At 44.4% G+C, this 7,189-nt stretch overlaps 1 pseudogene; it reads left to right on the top strand.

Annotated features, from left to right (window-relative positions):
* Window positions 1-1,180: 1,180 nt before the first annotated feature.
* LOC110308698 lies at window positions 1,181-1,923 on the top strand (annotated as a pseudogene).
* The last annotated feature ends 5,266 nt before the right edge of the window (window positions 1,924-7,189 follow it).

Genomic DNA, 7,189 nt, shown 5'->3' with positions numbered 1-7,189 from the left:
CCTTCCTCCCGAGAAACTCAGAACCGGGAGTTCAGAGGGCTCCCCCTTGCAGGATTTATAAACAGAGAAGGAAGTGACTTCCAAAAGTAGTCTAATTGGTTACCATTAGGTATTTGCTTTATCCTGAGTGTGGCGTGACGAGATACTGCTTTATCTAGACAGAGTTGAATCTGATTGGCTAGGGCCATACTCAAGTTGTTGCTGCAGTTAGCTAAGACTGAGGGTACAGAGATGCTGTAGGCGACATCTAGCCTCAGCCTGGTCCTGCTGAAAAGATCTGGGATATGCACAGTGTCCTAGAGTTTTCTCGTCTTGGCGCTTGGGTTTTTTCATACCACCGTCTACAGTAAGCCTTTCATGTTAGGCTGTCATAGCACACGTGCAGGCTCTCTAGGAAGCTAATTCCTCGAAGATTAGGGGAAAGATAGGTATTAGTTCTAACATTGAATTATCATGATAATGCAGATTCCCTGATTGTGTTACTCAATGCTCTGGGGCACTTGTTTCTACATTTATGATGAGTAAAATTGTATGGGAGATACGGGCTTGTAAGAGAGATCACAGGAAGTAGTTTCTGTCAGGATCCTAGCCCAACAAAACGCCCAAGTGTTAGAAGTTAGGAGACTGCAGCAGGTGATGATATTTGTTTGGAGGCTGGGAAGATGGCTCAGTAGAGAAAGTGTTGGCTCTGTGTAGTGGTTTGAACAGAAATAGCCCCCACTGGCTCATAGATTTGAATACTTGGTCATTAGGGAGTGGTAGCCATATTCAACAGGGATTAGGAGGTTTGGCCTTGTTGGAGGAGGTGTGGCCTTGTTGGAGGAGGTGTGGCCTTGTTGGAGGAGGTGTGGCCTTGTTGGAGGAGGTGTGGCCTTGTTGGAGGAGGTGTGGCCTTGTTGGAGGAGGTGTGGCCTTGTTGGAGGAGGTGTGGCCTTGTTGGAGGAGGTGTGGCCTTGTTGGAGGAGGTATGTCACTGAAGATGATCTTTAGGGTTTCAATTGCTCAAGCCAGGCCCAGCATCTCTGTCTTTCCCTGCTGCCTATCTGGATATAGAACTCTGAGCTATCTCTACAGCATCAAGTCTGCCTCCATACCGCCATGCTTCCCACTGTGACAATAACGAACTAAACCTCTGAATGTAAGCAAGTTCTCTTTGATAAGAATTGCTGTAGTCAAGTGTCAATAATGGTCCCAAGTGTCTATAAGAACTTGGTTCCTAAGCCTGCACCACCTCCCTCTAAGCCCAACGCCTGGAAAGCTAACAGAATGGAACACAAATCTGGGTCACTTTGCTCAAGCCGGGAGTCTGCTTTTACCAATCCAATTTCTGTTACTAAACCAGTGGTACTGGTTGCGGGTGCAGTCCTCCACTCTCCCAAAGAGAGTCCCTCCAGTACTACCCTCCAATTGAGATCGGCTCCCCTCGCCTGACCAAACTGACCCGACGAGCCACGGTCAGGACGAGTGACTTCCTGAAGACTCCGAAGGATGAACGAAATGGAGACTGCTCAGAGAGTAGAGACTGTGACAAGCTAGAGGGGCTAAGATCGGAGGGCAGCCACACATCCGAACCAAAGGAAAATGGAGAACAAGGTTGTCTTCAGAGCGGTCTTTCTCTACCCACGGTAGAGGAAGGGGAGGTTCTGTCACACTCTCTGGAAGCAGAGCACAGGTTATTAAAAGCAATGGGATGGCAGGAATACCCTGAAAATGATGAGAGTTGCCTTCCACTCACAGCAATGGGATGAGCTCAAGGAATCCCACGTGAGAACAGAGCAGCTACGAAGAAATGGGTTTGGAAAGATACAAAGCCGTAGTTGCAGCTGTTCTCCCTGTGGAGACAGCACTTGCATTGCAGAGTGTGAGGACCCAGACTCGGAAACAAGCAGCGGAGAGACGGCAGACGATGATGCCTGGAAGTAGAAATACAAATGCTCACAGTGACCTGCGCCGCTGAGCGCAGCCTTGTGTTTAGAGAATATAAAGTGTTCTTTTCCTTTTCTTAGGTTGTTGGATACTTCGAGCACCAGGGAAATAATCATATCCCAAAGAGAGAGCAATTGTCTTGCTTAGCTTTTGTTTTCTTCCCTGTTACCTGCTTAATAGGCATTTGTGTGGTGGGATTCTTTTTAAGCACACACACAGTACCTGTGGGGCTGTGCACAAGTAGGAGCTGTCAGGACAAAGATACAGGGAGGCGATACTGCTCTGCTCAACAGCTTCCACTACCAGCCCTTGGGGACTCACCCCTGTGCTCAAGCAATCATTGTCAATGACAAAGTGACTATTGAAGTTATAATTGTATTAAATTAATGCTAATAATTTGAATATCTTATTTTATTTTTGGCTGCTGGGGTAACTTAGCCCTTAACCAAGCATATGTGGTTGTTTTTTATTTTTTTCTCCTTTTTTGGGGGGTGGGGAGTACAGCTGTAAAATATTTGGATATAGGAAATGTTATTCTTGCAGCCTTGATATTCAGGGTGGATTGTAAAATATGAATTTTTGTGAGATTTCAAAGATTAAGTTTATTTTGATAACATTATTTACAGATTTAAAAGATGTGATTACCACGAGTCTGTTGAGGGTTAAAACTACTGCATAAAATAACTAACGTGGAATAAATATTTTGCATCAGTTTGGATTGTCTTGTGTAAGAAGTATACTTTCTTTAAAATTAAAAAAAAAAAAAAAGAATTGCTGTAGTCATAGCGTCTCTCCATAGCAATAAAACACTGACTAAGACACTGTCCAAGCCTGAAGTCTTCAGATCCTCAGCTCCCACAAAACAGGAAAGTCACCGAGGTAGACAATCACATGAAGAAGTCTAGCTATCTGAAACAAAAGGATTTTTTTCACTGTAAAAAAGAAATGGAAACTTTAATGAATCGCCACTTATCTCCTATGAGGGATAAAATCAAAGCTAATGTTCGTGCCTTGTTGACCCAGCAGCCAGGTAAGAACAGAATGGGATCCTTTACATTCCTGTTAAGAAATCAAGTCGATGAGTGGGCACATTGGAAATCTACCTAAAACTGTTAGTGCACGAAAGCCTTCCGAATGATGTCGTCTCACTGCCAAGAATTTATTTGTGGCGAATTTGATCAGAAACTTAAAGATACTTAAAGGAAGTGCAACGTTCTTTTGGATATTGAAAAATTGTCATTGAACTAAAAAGCTAAAAGGAAATAGAAAGGAGCAAATGACAGCAAAGCAGCTCTTATAAACAATTACAATAAATACATGTAATCTGGGCTACAGAAGTTAAGTCACTCCCACCGGAGGAGAGGCTTAAAGGTTGTATCCAGACAGGAAGAATCAGCTAGTAGATTGGGAGTTGCATACACTGGTGTTGGTTTTCTTCATGCCGTTGGCCATTCTGCTTTCTTTACCCTTACTTCTATCTTTCGGGTCCCTCGGCTCATGCATATGTAACTCAACAACAAGCCTGGCAAATCTCAAGCTTTCTGGGAGAAGTCTGTAGATTGGCTCCTTTTAAAGGAGAGCCTACAGCCCCGATTCTTAGCTTGTGTTAGTGACTAATTCTTCCACACATAAAGGTAAACACATAAGGGGATATTTAAGGAAAGAATACCAATTAGAATGGAGCAAACTATTTCCATAAGGCTATCGAACAAGCAAACACGAGATCACTGTAAGCACTGAACGGCCATTGTGCTGAAATAGAGGATCTTTTGTGTGCTTTGAGTGGCTGTTTAGACGATGATCTTAGAACACTGCTTTGAAAGCTGATATTTACTTCCTGGATGAATTATTTTATGCATGTGGGAGCCAGCTTATTCTTTCCTTAGGCTCATTTCACACTCAGCAAACATGCTGTCAGTCAGCTTCTTGATGGAGAGCACGAATAATATACAGAGGAGAGAGGAGAGTTCAGGAGATGCAGATTACAGGGGTTCGTGTAAGGTTCCAGACAGAACCAGAGCTGGCAAGAGACTGCTTACCTCCCTTACGTTGAAGGAGCAAGTAGGAGTTGCTGGTCTCATTGCATCCAGAGCTCTATATGAGGGAATCAAGGGAAGAAGAACGCTATGCCCATCACACAGTGCGGCTGTCTTCAGCTCTTTGGAGAGCTGTCATCTGGGAGCTCTACTGTACCAACACACATTTCCACAGATATTGTGGCAGAGGAAGAGAGCAGAGCATGGTATCCACAGCTCTTACACCAACTACAAGGAAGGCATCACACTCCACATCTGTCGAGCCCTACTTACCACATGCGGGTGCTTGTGGGGATCAGAAGAGGAGATCAGATCCCCTGGAGCTGAAGTTATAGGCAGATGTAAGATGCTTAACCTAGGTGCTGGGAGATGACTTCTGGTCCTCTGGAAGATCAGGAAGTGTGCTTAAGTACTGAGCCATCGCTCTAGCCCATGAAGTTGCAATTCCTCTGGTTTTCTTAGGTCAGCCAGAGACCCTTCCTTTTCTCTTTGGGCTCTCCATTACCCTGAACCAATTCTCTGCCCCCCAACTCCCTGCCTCACCCTGTAGCTGACCTGGACGATCTGAACTAAGAGGTCTCTTTACTTAGCAAATGGAAAGATCTATAGAGTGGAGTAGAATCAGAGCCTCTGCTTCCTTCCCTACAAGGCTGAGCGCTTGGAGGTCTGTTAGCAGAAGAGGACTGCTAGTCAACAAAGTAAATAAATAAAAATAAATTCAAGGAGAGAGGAGCTACCGAAACAGAAGATGATAACTTGCCTCAGCCAAAATGCGGGCAGCTCTAGCCTGGAAAGGTTTCCAGCAGAGTCAAACGATTAGAGAAGTAGTGATCGTGTCTTCAGCTAGTTCATGGGACACCAGGGGTTCTGAGTCAGGCAGAGTTCACAGGCAAGTTGGTGCGTTTGGTATGGTTGGTGGTTGAGTGAAACACATAGGTAGGAGATTGGAATGAAGTCGGTAGAAACCACCATCCCCATGTGCCTAAAGCTGGACTGGAGGCTGAGTGGCATGAACCCTGAAAAAAAAAAGAGGTGAAGAAAGAGTAGGGAAAGAGAGAAATAGCAAAACCCACCAGCTTCATCTACATCTGTCTGTCTGTCTGTCTGTCCATCACAGTGTCTAGTCCACACGATCTTTAAAAAGTCGTGTTCTTTCTTGCAAATCTCAAGTGAGTTCCTCTGCACACTAATTCTTACTGAAATTGTCCTGGGACAGGGATCCTGGCAAGCTGACTTCCCAGCTATAGACAGAACCAAGCATTAAGTTGACAACTGTCAGGTCCTACCTGACCCATGACCGAAGACTACTGCTTCCTCCGAGACTGTCTGTATCCTATGACTACTGGGCCCAGCATTGTATTTTGGGGGCCTACAAAAGACACAATTTCACTACCACCACCCATTTTAACCCCCTACTTTCCCACCCTCATCTTAAGGTTCTACTCCCCAGAGATTCCCCAAAACTCTGCTGACCCCTCCGAATGACTTTAATCTGAGTGCACCATCTGTGTTCTGGTTTGACTCAGGGTGACAGTTAGTTAGCTGGCAACAAGCAGGAGACCACAGCAAAGCAAGCTTAGCATCTCTCAGCCAATAACCAGCACTTACAGAAAACCGGCATTTTGGAAAGACCTTTGCTGGAAACTAGGAAAAAGGCAACAGTCTTTCATCTTTAAGATGATTTTTTGAAATGAGCCTTGTTATCTCTTTTAGGCAAGATAAACTCCTTGTACTATGATTAAGATAAAAGGAGTTATTGGGATAAATGTCAGTTATGTGTTTATTGTTATGTATCAGTTATATAGTTTACTCTTAGACAAAAAGTGTCACATCTCAACCTCCTTTTAAGCCCAACCCTCATCAGCTCCTTATCTTATAAACTCCACCATATACTTTTGCTTCAGACAGCAGATTCAAGACTTTATCTGCTTCCTCGAGTGTACACGAATGGCTAACACTACATTAAACTTTCATGAGTTCGTGACACTTCTGTCAAATGTGTGGTGTATGTTTGTGCGGTAAATGTGGAGTGGCCTTTAGGAAATACCAGGATGGATATATTTTGAAGGATCTTTTACCTCCCTGTGTGACTAAGACTCAGGACTGAACATTTTTCGCTAATGTTTTCGAAAGCATTTTGTAGGAGAGTGATTGGTCCTAATAGCACCACTGCCTAGGTCAGAGATGGGGGGAACGTAACAGGGACAAACCAAGCCTGTTTGGTAGGTGTACTGGCTGGTTTTGTGTTAACTTGACATAAGCTGGAATTATCACAGAGAAAGGAGCTTCAAGTGAGGAAATGCCTCCATGAGATCCAGCTGTAAGGCATTTTCTCAATTAGTGATCAAGCAGGGAGGGCACCTTGTGGGTGGTGCCATCCCTGGGTTGGTAGTCTTGGGTTCTATAAGAAAGCAAGCTGAGCAAGCCAGGGGAAGCAAACCAGTAAGTAACATCCCTCCATGGCCTCTGCATCAGCTCCTGCTTCCTGACCTGCTTGAGTTCCAGTCCTGACTTCCTTTGGTGATGAGCAGCAATGTGGAAGTGTAAGCTGAATAAACCCTTTCCTCCCCAACTTGCTTCTTGGATGTGATGTTTTGTGTAGGAACAGAACCCTGACTAAAACAGTAGGAATGTGGCGTATTTGTGTATGTCCTGCTGCTGTTGCACTGCTTTCCCACTGTGGCAACACCGTTGAAGAACGGTCAGCAACAGAGGTCATCGACCTACAGAGATAGGAATACTTACCCCTGGAACCTTTACTGGAAAAGGATGCTAACTCCTGGCTTATGTAAGAACATTTGCCAGCAGCTCTCTTCAGGAGGTTTTTCTTTTTCAGAAAGGATATGCCCTGAGGTCTTGCCACAGGCTGACAAAATAGGAATTAATGTCTTTTGAAAGTACAAAAGGAACTGAATCTGAAGAAACGCTTGAGGAAGAGTCCTGGAAGCTGAGGCCTCTGGGTCAACTATGTTCTTTATTATACTGGTTGTCTTGCACAAATTGCCTAATTTATTGTTAGTTGTAAAACCCCTTGGGAGGATATGTGAAGCACCCTAACTTCTACCCCAAAGAATCCAAAAGTTAGGGATTCTGACAGTTAATTGTGACCATCTTGATAGGATAAGAGTCCAGAGGATAAGGTTTCTTGGTTGAGACAGAGAACTGAATCCTGAAAGTTGTCCTCTGGGTGCGTGTGCACCCACACACTCACACATAATAAATAAAGT

The sequence above is a fragment of the Mus caroli genome, chromosome 13 (assembly GCF_900094665.2).
Source record: "Mus caroli chromosome 13, CAROLI_EIJ_v1.1, whole genome shotgun sequence".
Taxonomy (NCBI): Eukaryota; Metazoa; Chordata; class Mammalia; order Rodentia; family Muridae; genus Mus; species Mus caroli.
Note: the sequence above shows the minus strand (reverse complement) of the source record. Positions and strands in the feature narration are given on the sequence as shown.